General features: G+C 32.6%; 1 protein-coding gene across 8 annotated transcripts in view; it reads right to left on the reverse strand.

Annotated features, from left to right (window-relative positions):
• Positions 1-722, reverse strand: part of LOC125619749 (endogenous retrovirus group K member 8 Gag polyprotein-like) — a 9384-nt gene extending 8662 nt beyond the window's left edge. For 7 of the 8 annotated variants that reach the window (XR_007351326.1, XR_007351322.1, XR_007351324.1 and 4 more), the window contains exon 1: positions 711-722. The gene's annotated coding sequence lies outside the window, so the exon portion shown is untranslated. The remainder of the gene's footprint in view (positions 1-710) is intronic. The other variant, XM_048813437.1, reaches the window with a different exon arrangement.
• Positions 723-15800: the final 15078 nt, after the last annotated feature.

Below are 15800 nucleotides of genomic sequence, written 5' to 3' on the forward strand. Positions count from 1 at the left end.
AGCAACTTCATTAACTTGAACACATCTTCATGAAACTAAGTCTTTGAGCACTTTTTAGTGATACCCATGTGGTCCTTCAGGAGTCCAGGGAGAAAGATGTCCATTATTCAATGTCTTAAGTTGCTTCTGTAGTTTAGGTTTCATAAATCTTCACAGAGTTGAAATAGGCATCACCATCTCGTTACCACTGATCAAAGCTTCCCACAACAAAGCCCTTTTGTCCAATTTTAAAAGACAATAAAAGGATTAAAATAATTTTACAATACTAGAACTGGAAGACACTTTGATGAACACAGTTACAAAACCTTATTCTACAGAGGAGAAAACCAAGCCACAGAGAAGTTCAATGAAGATGATGATGGAAAAGAAAATGACAAGGACAAAAAAAAATCATAGGCCCAAGAATAGAATGTAACCATGCTCCAAACCACGACAATTCCTGTTCTGCCACAATATACTTCTTTTTCCAGCCCTTCTCTATGCAAAGAATAAATAAATTACAAATTTTACAACTTGTGTTATGACCTGAAAATGTTTTTACACTTCTCTTGAAGCAACATGCATTTTCATTTCATAAGCCCTACAATTTTCTGCGATAGCATACAACCAATTCTTGTTATTGAGAAACCTTTGCTTATAACATTTTGTTAAAGACCAAAGATGAGGGCCTCTCTCAATAGTATATCCTGTGGGGAAAAGACAGGATGAACCAGAAGAGCACAGAGCCCATGATCAAGCTTAAAGATAGGGAATGATGGTAACTCTAGTATTCTGTTATCATTTTAGCAGAAGTCTTTCTAGGGACAGGGTAGGGGAATATGAAATACCTACAGGTAAACAAACTGGGGCCAATTCAGTTGATTCCAAAAAATGCACCAAAGATGTATAGCTGGCTTCATTCCAGACAGTGCCTCACCTCTATAAGCTTATCACCATCATTCTAGGAAAGACGCCCACTTCTCTCTGCCCTGGCCTCTGTTAACACAAACCAATTACCACTGAAAGGTGAATCTCTCCCATGGCAGACAGGCTAAGCAAACTTTGAACCACAAGGACTGGTCAAGAAAGCCTCCTAACACTGATGGTTTTCAATATGGTTTTATGAATATCTTGTGCAGTTTTAGAGAGAAACAACTTTTTTGCATATTAATAGATAAGGAAGAGAAATCCACATTAATCCCATAACCCATTTTTCTTTGTATAATATTTTTATTTAAAATTTAAATTTATAATGAGCATAGTTTTTTACTTTTCGGTCAGAAGTAAATTGGGCAGAAAAATAAAAGGTAGTGATACAGAGGGTTATTGTGGAGAATAACTGGGTAATATTCTTTAAACTTGATATGTAATATTAATAGTCAATATATAAGCATTCACCATTGCTTTTGTTATTGTGACCCTTGAAATGAACCTTATGAAAACCGCAATGACAAAATATGCTTTATATCTGGGAAATATTAAATATATTGTTCCAGTGCATGTCTCTACTGAAACCAGTCATATTTTTGGAAGTACAGACAGCTGTATTCCACGTATCAAATTGCAAACGCCATGGTAACCACTGGCAATTGTAGAATAATGTGTGTGGTCCACTTTATATATGATAAGAGGAGAGTGGAGGGGAAAATAAAATGTTACCCGATGATCTGGATTAAAAAATGGTATATTTCTTAAAGATTACAAATACAAACTTTACATATAGTAGAGTACAGCCTTAATTACTCTGTTGAAAAGTAGGATTAAAATCAATTAAGTAAAATGAAAACAAATATATACCTACTCAAATATATACCTACTCTGCTTGTAAGCCATTGATATAAAAGTGAGTAAAAGATGAAGACAGCACATATTTTAAAAAATTAAATTACTTATTAAAAATGAATATTATAGGTATTAAATTTCACTTGCATAATACTAGATGGCAAAAGTCTCAATTGCTCAATATTTGAGTGTTTGTGGCAGAATGCAAAAGGACACAAATTGAAATATCCACTAGAGATTATTCCAACTGTGTTTTCAGTCACAACTCAATATCCCAAGAAAATGGCATACCATGTTAGTGGTCAGTGGAAAAGCTGGTGGGTGTTGTATGCACATACCTGTAAGCTGCAAAGACACACCAAATATGTCAAATGAAAAATTCTCCCAAAGGTTCTATGAATTCTGAGTCAAGATTATCCACAAATTCAACTCTTTTACCTCTTCTTCTAATGTAATAAATCTAGTTTCTGCACATACAGTGCAGAAACTAGATTTCTGAACTTAGTTTTAGTTCCAGAATTATAAGTCACTTTCAATTTAAGTCAAGTCACTGCATTTCTGACTTCCTGTTTCACACATGTTGGTCTTACTATATATAACTGTATACATTTTCTATACTAATGAATGGGATATGGTTTGCATAAATAACAGAATGAGTCAAATATTTTATATTTTGTCACAGGATTGACATTTTGAATCATTAGAACCACAAAATGCTCCAAAAGTTCCATTAAAAACTGCCAGAAAAATTCTAATTGGAAAGTTTTTCTTTTCAAATGAACATTTTTGTAGATAGGAATATATTCACCTTTATAGGGAAAATGACATGAAGCCTGAAATAATAGAGAAAAAGTACAGAAAAAATTAATGACATGAAATTGACAGTGAAATATATATTCTATAAAATACATTCTTAAATGGGGAAAATTTTAGGTACAGAACTATTCCAAGAAAAATTTAGACTATCTTACTAATTTTAAACTTTTATGAATCCTTTTTGGAAACTGCATAATCAGTTGTCAAAATCAGCTCAGAAAATCAACAGCCTGTAATGTGAATAATTTCAGTATAAGTTCCAAAAACACAATCCAAATATCTTAATTTGCCAATATTGAGAAATGTCTTAAAGGAATTAGGCAAATTATTAAATACGGGCAGCCAATATATATATATATATATATAAAAGAGATGTGTTTGACAATTTTTTCAAGATACAGATGAACTAACTTATTGGTAAGCCTTGACTGTGGGAAACATAGTATTAGTTACTTTAAAAGAACACTAAAATGAACTCAAAGCTCAAAATGGATAAAACTGCTAATTATAAATCACTGTCAGACATTACTGATATTTATCTCTCTTACTCTATTTTCTGTCACTTTACTCATACAAAGTAAACATTTTTATTTCTAATATAACATAAATACTTCCAATATTTTCTTTCTGCTTTAGTATAGTTTGGAAGAAAAAAATGGAAAAGATTACAACACTGTACTTCTGTTAAACAGTGCACCCTTGTAGTTTATTTTGTATCACAGACAATGAAAATCATAGGATACAAGTGTATCTAAAATTCTTTGCATACTTAAGAACAGATTTGTACAAATATTTTTTCTTCCAGCTACATTTTCCCCAACATGCCTATACTTTCAATCACATAAAATAGTGACTTGTTAAAATTCAAAGTTCAGCCAGGAGTGGTGGCATCCATAATCCTAGTAACTCAGGGGGCTGAGGCAGGAGGATTGCAAGTTCAAGACCAGCCTCAGCAAGTAATCAGTAAACTAAGTAATTGATATGCTTTGCTGAATTTTCTGAATGTATATAAGTAATGTCAATCCAATGGTTAATTATATTTATATGCACAGTGTAATATATAATATAATGTTTTAGGTGTTTATCCTTGATTTTTAAATATAAGGTTGTCAAAATTCTGGATTTTCTATAAAAGCCTAAGAAAACATTGCTAAAAGCCATGTGGTCCAATTACCATAAAACTAAATATAAGCAACCTATGTTATCCAAGTGTTTCAGAAAATTCAACAAATAAAAATCTGAAATAAATACTAAAATTTTGTGATATTTCAAATTCTCATTGTATATAATATACTTGGATATGTGGAAGCTCTATTTATTAATGTTTGTCAATTCTCTGTACTATACCACCAATACTCTTGAATACCTACAGTGTTATAGGATTTTGCTGGAGAATACAATTCCTGCCCTATAGCTGGAAGAGGACAAAAGGAAAATTTAACAGAGCTTTAAGCTTTAAACAATAACAATTTAACCCTAATATTTATCTTTAGATGACAGGGTAAGTAAATCCTGTTATATCCATCAATGTAATATTATTCAATCTTTAAACAAGGGAAGCCCTTTATGTTCTAATAAGGATATCCAAAATGAATCATTAAGTACCAACAGTGAGGAATAACATGGTATAGGTAGCACATGACCATGGGAAAAGAACAATAGGTAGTATGAGTATTGACTTGAATGTGCATACATTAATTAGCTCTTGAAAGGGACTTGAACTGTCAATATTGGTTGCCCTTGGGCAGAAGAATTTAGTTGAGGACAAAGCAGAAAAGGATGATTTTCACTGTATTCCCCTTTTTATCTTTAGCATTATGTAATATATGAACATACTACCTAAACATATACATAAAAAAAGGCACAAGGGAGACATGTTAAGAGAAAGTAAAAAGTATTCTATGCTAAAATCTAAATAAAAAATTCTTCTTTAAGTATAAAAAAAAAAAAAAACAAACCAGGATCCACTGAATGGGATAGTAGGAATGAATATAAGGAAAAGGCACTGAGATGCCTAGGCAACCAAGAATTCATGTGTGTGCATACATGCACTTTTGTAAGTGCAATCAGGCCATTCAATTATGAAAGGAAAGGAAGCAGGATTTCGCATGAGAGACAATAAGTCAAATCTTGTGGTCAGAGTTAAAAGCATCCTGAAAATGATGAGGATTAAAAGTTTAAAAGTTATGATCAGCCTGTAAAGAAACTTGAGACCCAGAAAATCAATCACAGCAAACTGAGGTTTCTGAACTGGGAAGTGATAATTAACAAATAGAAATGTGGCAGCTTGCTCCATTTAGAGCATCCTGAGGATAAGTTCAATGCTATTTCTCACCTTACTCTGCCTGGATTTTCCTAGGAATGACTTCAGCAAAGGAAATGGAAGACATTATGAAGGGTGACTATGTAAAGAATTGGTTTCTAAGTAGGTGTGAAAGAATAAGGAAAAAAGTAAAAAAAATGATCTTTATCTTTTCAGTCTAGGAGGGAAAAAATGATTTTGGTTTTAAATATGTTGATTTATAGGTGTAATGAGTCACTAAGTAACAGTGAGGTCAAGGTACAACCAGAAGAATACCAGGATTGGAGTTAGAATTGGAATTACTGATATATTGGTTTCCTATAACTGCTATAACAAATTACCACGACTGAGTAGCTTAGATCAACCCAAAGTTCTTCTTTCATGGTTTGTAAGGCCAAAAATCTGAAATCAAGGAAATCAAGGTGTTGGAAAGGCCATGATCCCATGGCTTCTGCTGGCTGCTGGTGCTCCTTAGCTGCATGCAGCAGCATGACATCACCTTTGCTTTGTCTTCACCTTAAGTGCCCTCTCTCTGGACTCATCATTGGCATACTCACCAGTGGATTTGGGTCTAACTTAAAATTAAGATGCTCTCATCTCTACACCCATAAGTACATCCACAAAACACTAGTTTTAAATATAACTTCATTTATTTAGGACCTGGACATAGGGGTACACTATTAAAATCACATAGTGAAAATTATCAGCCCATGGATTTAACAAAAGAACAGATGTGCTCTCTCTTAAAGAGTAGAGTGAACATAGTGAATCATGAATTCAGGTATCTCCAATTCAGACAATGGGTGAAAGAGTGACAGCAAGGAAAATAAAAATAGGATGGGGTTAAAGTATAAGAAGTTGGTTCCTAGCAGGGTACCATAGTGTACACCTGTAATCTCAGGGACTCAGGCAGGAAGACTGCAAGTCCAAAGCCAGCCTCAACAACTTAGCGAGACTCTGTCTCAAAATTAAAAATAAAAGGGCTTTTGATGTTGCTCAGTGATAAAGCATCATTGGTTCAATCCCCATTTAAAAACCAACAACAAAAACTGACTCCTCCTGGATCTGTGCAAGGTACGGAGGTACACAGTGACATGCAGCAGAAGATAAAAAAATCAGGACCAAAGGGTGACTATTCACATCAAATATGGCCAGGAATGTAAGGAAAAGGCACTAAGATGCATAGGCAACCAAGAATTCACGTGTGTGCATACATGCACTTTTGTAATGAATAAATAAAAAATGGTTCTTCAGCTTCTCTAGGGAAAAACAAATAATTCTGGGTTCTGCTGAACAATACATCAAAGAACTATCCAGATGTCCAGATCAAAAGAAAAAATAATTAAAAATTGTATAAAGATGTGTAGTTTGCCAAAGGCAACATACTAAAAAAAAGATTACTTAACACAGGGCACCAAGTGGTCATAGAGCAGAGGGCGAGAATCAAAAGAAATAGCTTTCAGTGAGGTCACTGGTAGCACAATCCAGAATTTTAAGAGACAACCCAGACCTCCTGGGGATCCAAGTACAAAGGAAGTTCACTGGAATGGATTGAATGAGGACATCCAGAAGAAAGATTTATAAGCAGGGGCTATGATGATTTCTATATACAGAAAAAGATGCTTTGGTAACTACTTGAGAGTATAATAATTTACACACTTAGGATGTAATTTTAGGGTAAATACAAGTATAAAAAATCCTGAAAATGCTTTTGCTATGAAGAAATGCAAAGGAGCTACAAGCACAAAATGAAGTCTCTGACCCTGACTTAGTTGTAGATTTCCTTGCTGGTTCAATCTGATCCATGCACACACCCAGGCAAGCTATTGTATTCAGGAATTGAATCTCTGGACAGGGTCCTCCACCTGACTGATGGACTCCCACACTCATTTTAAGACTGAACTCAACGATCACCTTTTTTGCAAAACTTCACTCAACTACCAAGCAGTAACCCTGGAAAACTTTGTCAGAAAAATGACTCCATCACAGATAAAAAATTCCTGATTTATGAGATTTTATACCACAAACATTAAATTAGATGTCTTAATAGAAATAAGAGAGTTGATTTTCTAAGTAACAACTTCATTAAGCATTTCTTTAAAGATGTGTTTCTATTCATTAGCAATATTGAGTAAAACTATATACCAATACACTGGAAATTCTAGAAGAAATTAACAAATTTCTGGGCCCAGATGACCTACCACAATCGAACCAATAGGACATAAAAAAATCTAAATAGATCAATAATAAGCAATGAGACTGAAGCAGTAATAAAGAGTTTCCCAACAAAAAAGTATAAGAACCAGACAGATTCGTTGATGAATTTTAACCAGATTTTTAAAGAACTACCACCAATGCTCCTCAAACTATTCCATGAAATAAAAGGGAAAGAAACCCTTTCAAACTCATTCTGCAATGTATAACCCTGTTACCAAAACTTGATGAGGATATAACAACAACAACAAAAAAACTATAGACCAATGTCCCTGATGAACATAGATGATATATATCCTCAACAAAATACTTTCAAATGGAATTCAACAGCACATTAAAAAGAGCACATATCATGATCAAGTTGGTTTCATTCCTAGGATGCAATGATGGCTCAATATATATGAATCAATAAATGTAATACAACACATAAACAGAATCAAGAATAAACATCACATGATCATCTCAATAGATGCAGAAAAAGTCCTTGGTAAAATTCAACAGTCCTTCATGATTAAGTTCTGAATAATTAGATATAGAATGAAGATACCTTATTATAATAAAAGCTATATATGATAAACTTATATCCATCATCATTCTGAATGGGGAAAAACTGAAAGCATTTCCTCTAAAATCAGGAAATAGAGTATCTATTCTCAACCTTTTCATTCAGTACATTGCTTGAAATTTTAGCCAGAGCAAATGGGTAAGAAAAATATATAAAGTGATATATATATGAGAGGAGGAAGTTGAATTATCCAGATTTGCAGATAATACAATTATATTATGGGAAAATCCTAAAGATTCCACCAAATGACTCAAAACTGATAAGTAAATTCAGCAAAGTAGTAGGGATACAATATCAATATACAAAAATCAATAGCTTTTCTATATATCAGTAATGATTGGACTGAGAAAGAAATCAGTGTTTCTTGAACAAGGAGGCAAAAGATTGCCACAGTGAAAATTGGAAAGTAGTGAAGAAAGAGATTAGAGAGTAGAAGATGTAAAGATCTTCCATGTTCATGGATTGGAAGAATTAATATTGTTAAGACAGCCATTAGTACTGAAAGTGATCTATGGATTCAATGCAATCACAATCAAAATACCAATGACATCTTTCACAGTTCTTCACAGAAATAGAAAAAAAATCCTAAAATTCATCTGGAATGAACAAAGACCACAAATAATCAAAATCATTGTGAGCAAAAGGACTAAGGATGTAGGCATTGTAATCCTTTATTTTAAAATATACTATAGAGACCCTCATCAGTATACAAAATATGAAGATGTGAATTTGGTGTCAACATACCTTATATACAATCAAAGATATGATAAATTGTGGTATAAAGGTGTATTAAGAATTGTAATGCAAAAAATAAATAAACAAATGACAAAACAAGCAAATAAATAAAGTATACTACAGAGCTATTTTAATTAAAAAAACCTGTTATAGACATAAAAACAGATATACATGGATACAGCAAAAAAGAATATAAAGGGGCTGGAGTTATGGCTTATCAGTAGAGTACTTGCCTAGCACATGTGAGTCCCTGGGTTCGATCCTCACTACCTCATTAAAATAAAGGTATTGTGTCCAACTACAACTAAAAAACTAAATATTAAAAAAAGAGAATATAAACATAAATAAGATATATCTCCCTATTTACAGATAATACAATTATCATTACAATTTCATATATATATATATATATATATATATATATATATATATATATATATATAAAAAGTGTGGACAATTTTTCTCAGCTATTCTAGACTTGCTTTATTGACCAAAATGTTTCTAAATACTATGTCTTTAAATAATAATAAAGAGGACAACATCTACTCACACAAAAAAGGCCAACTCACTGCTTTCATGTAACTCAGGAATTCCAAGAGTGTTTCTCCAACATCTGAACACCATCTGAAGCTGCATGTGTAATAAGGATATTGCCCTTTTATTGGTTGAGCCTGTGAATGTAGTTGATGATTCTTTTTATAAAGACTCTGTGCTAATCTCACACCCAGATTGACATACCATTTTGGTTAAATTGCAAACACTTGGAGAGCAGGAAACCTAAAAATACAATGACTGAAATAAACTGAACAGGATATACTCTTCCCTCACAGAGCTGCTCTGGTCTGCAAGTGAGAAATGGTGCCTGTAACTTTGAATAAGTTGTGAAGGTAGAAGGAGCAAAAGGAGAAAGATCTTGGGTCAGCCCTTACTGTAAAAAATGATTTTGACTGGGAGAAACATTGTCATCAGTACTGACAAGAGAAAAACATTTATTAAATCTACTAGTGTAAGTGTAATTCTAAGGTCAGACAAATGATTTTGAACATCTCTGTTTACTGGAGAGGAAAAGAAAAATGAGTTCACTCTCTTTGGAGATATTTGAAAAAGCAGATGTTTCAAAATATGCTTTTCATAAGATATTAGTAAAAAGGTACATTAACCAATATTTGCTATTAAATTTAGCAAAAATAATAATTTTATGTAAAGATAGTGGTATAATGAAATTTTACTGTGCATGGCATGCGCAATTTATTTGTATTTAAATCTTACTGTATGTTCTCTGCTTCTACTATTTAAAATGAGGATAATAATACAATATGTAATAATTAAATCAAAGAAAACTTTAAAAGTACCAAAAAAAGTAATGAACTCATTTCAATTTAAAATTATAAAAAAAAAATAGAAAATTCTTGGCTAGCTTCACACTCACTCTGAAAAGAACCACATTAGGCAAAAATATTTAATCACAAATCTCTGAAAATTAAAAACAAACGGTTTTGAAATAAATGAGCATAAGCACACAAAAATGGAAAAGTTGGCAGGCCAGAAAGATTTTAAAAAATATTTGGTACCAGATGTTTCTATGACAGGATATGAGCATTTTAACAGAGCCAGAAAAAAGACACTTTTTCTTTTTTCTTGGTGAATTGAGGTAAATTTGTAAATCACAAGACTGTACACATTCATGGGAAGATAACACAACCAGTATGGTTGGGTTAACAATACACAGTATATTCAATAATCTCAAAAGAAGAGGTAGAAAACATTTGTATTTCTTTCCTGGAAATGCTAGAATGAAATACCATAGACTGGTAGCTTAACCAAAAAATAAATGTTTTTTTCTCAATTTTGGATGCTAGAAATCCAAGTTCAAGGTGTTAGTAGTGTTTCTTCTGGAGTCCCTCTCCTTGGCCAGTCTTGTCTTTGCCCATCACATTGTCTTCCTTGTGTGTACGCTTGTATCCTACCCACTATTCCTATAAGATCACTAATCATATTGGATTAAGTCCCACCCTTTATATATATCCAATAATTAATAATCCAATATGATTAATCCAATATGAATAATCCAATATGATTAGTGATCTTATAGGGATAGTGGGCTAGGTCCCACCCTAAACACACACACACACACACACACTCACACACATATTAGTTGTAGATGGACACAATACCTTTATTTTATCTATTTATATGTGGTATTGAGGATAGAATCTCGTGTCTCACACATGCTAGGTGAACACTCCACCACTGAGCCACAAACCCAGGCCTAGGCCCACCCTTTTGACCTTATTTAAACTTGATAACTTCTTTAAAGGCTTAAGGCTGAAGGTAGTCACATTCTTAAATACTAGGGGTTAAGAAGTGGACATGCAACTCATAAAACCCAGTCTTTGCACTGTAACATAGAAAGGAGAACAGAGTTCTCAGTTACATTTTGAAGTATCCATGTTGGAATACACATACAGAGAATTCCCCAACTTAAGAAGGTTTAATTTAATGACTACTCAATTATGGCATTAGGGATTTTGATTTTTTTTCAATGTCACTATACTTTGAAATTTGAATTTTTATCTTTTCCTAGGCTAGCAATATGCAATATGATACTCTCCCAGTGACAGCATACTTGACTTCCAGTAAACCAAGCAATCATGAGGGTAAACAAAGGGTACTGTACAGGTATTACAGTGCTAAATCATGACGTTCAGCAAATTAGATATATAAAATACAATTTTTACTCAATATGTTTTAAATATACAATAGGTTTATTAGGATGTAGTCTCATCACTAGTGAAAGAACATTTGTATTAAGTAAAAGCAATTTAAAGATCTGAGTAAAACATCCATATTAATTTTGACAAAAAAGAAAAAAAGTTGTGTGGCATATTGAAATATAAAAGCTAACTTTTTCTAGCTCTACTGAAGTATGATTTATGAATAAAAATTATATTTATTAAGTGNAAATTGAGGACCCAGAAATAAACCCATGTATCTACAGACAGCTGATCTCAATAAAGTGCCAAAAATCATATACTGGAGAAAAGCCTCTTCAACAAATGGTACTAAGACAACTGGATATCCACATGCAGATGATTGAAACTAGATTTCAATCATCCTGAAGAAAAATCAACTCAAAATGGATCAAAATCTTAATATAAGTCATGAAACTTTGAGACTACTGGACGAAAACATATAGGAAGCACTTCAAAATACTGGAAGAGGCAATGATTTCCTGAATAATACTCTGATATCTCAGGAAACAAAAGCAACAATTGACAAATAGGATTACAATAAATCAAAACTCTGCTGCACAGCAAAGGAAACCACCAAGAGAGTGAAGAGAAAATCTATAGAATGGGGGAAAATCTTTGCCAGCTATTCATCTGACAGAGGATTAATCTTCAGAAAGAACAAATATTCCAATCAGTAACTGGACCAATGATCTGAACAGACATTTCTCAAAAGAATACAAATACAAGACAACAAATATATGTAAAAATAATATCTTTAGCCTTAATAAATCACAAAAAGCTACATGGAGATTCCTGTCACCCTATTCAGAATGGCTCTTGTCATATAAACAAACAAACCAAAGCAAAACAAAAAATAACAAATGCTAGTTGAAATGTGGAAAAAATATGAATCTGTATAAACTGTTGATTAAAATGTAAATTAATATAGCTGGTATGGAAAACCATTTACAGATTCTTCAAAAAACTAAAAATAGATTTACTATAAAATCCAACTAGAGCTGGGCATAGTGGTGCATACCTGTAATCCCAGCAGTTTGGGAGGCTGAAGTAGGAGCATCAAAAGTTCAACGCCAGCCTCAGCAACTAAGCAAGGCCCCAGCAACTTAGTGAGACCCTGTCTCAAAGTAAAAATAAATAGACAGGGGATGTCAATGTCTAAGTACTCCTGGCTTCAATCCCTAGTTCCTCCCCTCCCCTCCACCACCACCAAGAAAAAAAAAAACTCCAAATAGACCATTCCTTAGTATTTTTTCAAAGGGTAAAAAGTGGGAAGGAGATGAATTGAAGTAGAAAAGGAATTATTGGGAAGGGGGAAGGATACTGGGGGGTGGGCAAAGAGCAACAGAAAGTAGAATGGAGGGTAGACATGATCAAAATATGATACATGTATATATGGAAATGTCAGAGCAAAACCCATTACTTTGTATAATATATATTGATGATAATAATAGTAATAAAAATGCACAAGATGATCTTGAAACAATTAAGAAAACTGTGAAAATATATTGGAGTTCATGTTAGAGGGACTCAGGATAGTTTCTAATGCAAAAATCTGAACAAATTTCGTGTCATGATTCCATAATTGAAACAATCACATATGTTTCATTCTGTGCTTTCATAATGATACTAAGAAAAGAACTCTTCATCATGTTCATGCTAGAGAACAAGTCCATTATTTAAAAAAAAATCCAGTAAAGAGAAAGAAATTATCCCACTTTCATATGACCTTTTCTGACTGAATTTGATCTAGGGAGTCAAATTGCTGATATGAGAGAGTTTGTTTTATAGAAATATCTCAACAAACAGTTAAAAGTAATGTTTACATACACTCTTTTCCTTTATCAATTACTGTTTAAGATGCAGACAATAATTGTTGATGGCTAACATTAGAAAAGATGATAACATGTTACTGTCAGTTAATGGTAACACAAAAATAATACCTATGAAGTTTTCTTTCTTTTTTCTCTATTTTTTGGAGGAAGAGACTCCCTATGTTGTACAGGCTGACTCCTGGGCTCAACCAATCCTTGTACCTCAGCCTCCAGCATAGCTGAAACTACAGGCGAGTGCCACCATGCCTGGCTACTATATTCTTGCTAGAGATGTATCACTAAAACCTGATTAAGGCTCTAGATTTAATAGTCAAATTTCAGGAAATAGAGGGGACAAAGAAACATGTGACAAGGATACATCACCAAAATTTTGAGTAAGACAAACTATAAAACAAATGACCTGGTTTTGTCAACAAACCAATTGCAAATAAAAACAAAATTTAGGACAGGAATAAATTTCAAAAGCATTCTTTTACAAAAAAACAAGGGTTTTATAGCAAATCACAATGTAATTTCAATGACATTGAAAACAAAACACTGTGTGTCAAAATTTGATATAGCTAAAGCAGAGCATAGTAAATATACATTCTTAAATGTTTATTTAAAATAAATGTTCAATAAATGAAATAAATCATGATAATGTAGGGACTTCTCTAGGAAGGCAAAGATAGTACCAATAAATATTAATGCAATATGTCTTGATAACATTGAAGAAAAACTATATTCCACAAATTAAAACTCATATTTGATAATCCAAATATTAATTAAGTAGCATGCATTCTGCATGAAAAGCCTAACAATAGTAACAATTAATAATGATGAACAGGTGGATAGGACTTCATGTTTAAAGAATTTTTCATAGGCCCATTTTACTTCTTAGAACATCTTTTTGAAGGAGTTATCATTAGTTATAATTCTAAGCCCTTCTTATTTGAGAAATGCCAGCATTTACCTTATAGATATAAAGAAATATAAGCAATGTTATCACTCGAATTCACATCCAAGGAGCCAGGTGATCAGAGATTTGAATAACTTGCACAAAGATACAGAGGTTATACATGGTAAAACTAAAACCGATATCTATTTAAAGACTTTCTGTAATATTTGTGGTTTTTCTTTTTTATGCCACTATTTCATTTTAAGATAGAATCCCCTAATAAATAAATATATATACACACACAATTAATTTTATTTAGAAGAACAGGTGGACAATTCATATGGTGGCACAATAAATAATATAACCAGAGTGCCAAGCATGGTGGCACATGCCTGCAATCCTAGCTATGGAGGAGGCTGAGGCAAGAGGATCACAAGTTCAAGGCCAACTTGGGCAATGTAGTGAGACCATGCCTCAAAATAAAGCAATTCTTACAAGGGCTGGGGATGTAGCTCAGTGAAGAGCACCCTTAAGTTCAATCCCTAATACTGGGAGAATATTTATTTATTTATCTGGAGAGTATTTCAAATAATGGTTTTTCCAGACATCTTGTCATCCTCTGCACTAGTGAACCCATCTTCCCTAAAGTTCTAAGTAGGGATCACTACAAGTCAAAGTGAAACACTAAGACAAGTGAAAATTTGAGCCTATTTTAAAAAACAACTCGATACTATAGTTTCCAATGATACCAAACAACCTAAGAGCTGAGGACACTTACAGCACTTTGGATTGACCTGTAGACACTGTAAAAAAGCTTTCTTAACCTTATTCAGAGCATTCAGTCATCTGTAAAATCACATACTTCCACTGCTGGAAGGGATAGTAGCAATCTATATATTCAACACCTTTAAAATGAGGTACAAAGGATTATGAAATTTGCTTAGTGTTAAATACATACAGAGTGGCAAAGTTAGGAGCAGAAGCCAAGTGCAAGTAACAGTGCTGTTTCTGGAAGGAACACAGAAACCATTTTTTTTTTCAATTTTTGTTTTATTAAATTATTACAGAAGTGGAAGATAAGATCCAGATAGATAAGGCTGTTGCCATCGGCTTGCCGAATTGGACTGACGGCCAATGTATGTCAGAATTAAAATGCCTGCTTTCTAATTCTTATCATATAATTTAAGGTATAAGAATTTTCAACTCCTTTGATTAGGCTAGTCTTCATGATGGCCATTGATAATAAATATTTACTTACGTGGGCTTAATTCTTGGAATTGAAAGTGCTTTAAAGAAATTTGAAAATAGTCAACAAAAATTATTCTAATAATACAATAAGAGAGAATGTGTAGCTATTAAGTTTTTTAAAAGTAGTTTGGTAATTATTAGAGTAATCAATTACCTGAGCCTATTATTTTTTAATGGGGGAAAACAACTTCCAGAGTTTATTATTAGACAATTGTTAATAAAGTTTTTTCTCTATGAAAATTACGTGTTCATTATAAAATCCTATAGCATAAAGAACTATGAAAAGTCAACCACAGTCCAACTACCCAAAGGTAAACACTATTAAAAAATTTTATCTATTTCCTTTCAGAAATTTCATTTGTTTTTTTCATATTATATTAAACACATTTATACGCTTAAAAGCTAATTTTAGCATAACCACTTTCCATGTTATTATAAAATGTTCACAAATGATTTTAATGACTACAAAATAGTCCTATTATGAATATACCATTATTTTTCTGAATAGTTGTTCAACAGAAAAAAATTTGAGATCCTTCTACAATATCATTGAAGTACTACCACTAGTACTCAATAAAGATCCAAACAAAATCACTTTTTCTTATATAAGAGTAAGAATTATGTTTTTTCCTACTTTTAGGATGATATAATTTTAAGTATTTGTTGAAATGAAATTATCATAATTAAATTCAGAGAT

This window comes from Marmota marmota, unplaced genomic scaffold (genome assembly GCF_001458135.2).
Source record: "Marmota marmota marmota unplaced genomic scaffold, marMar, whole genome shotgun sequence".
In the NCBI taxonomy this organism is placed as follows: Eukaryota; Metazoa; Chordata; class Mammalia; order Rodentia; family Sciuridae; genus Marmota; species Marmota marmota.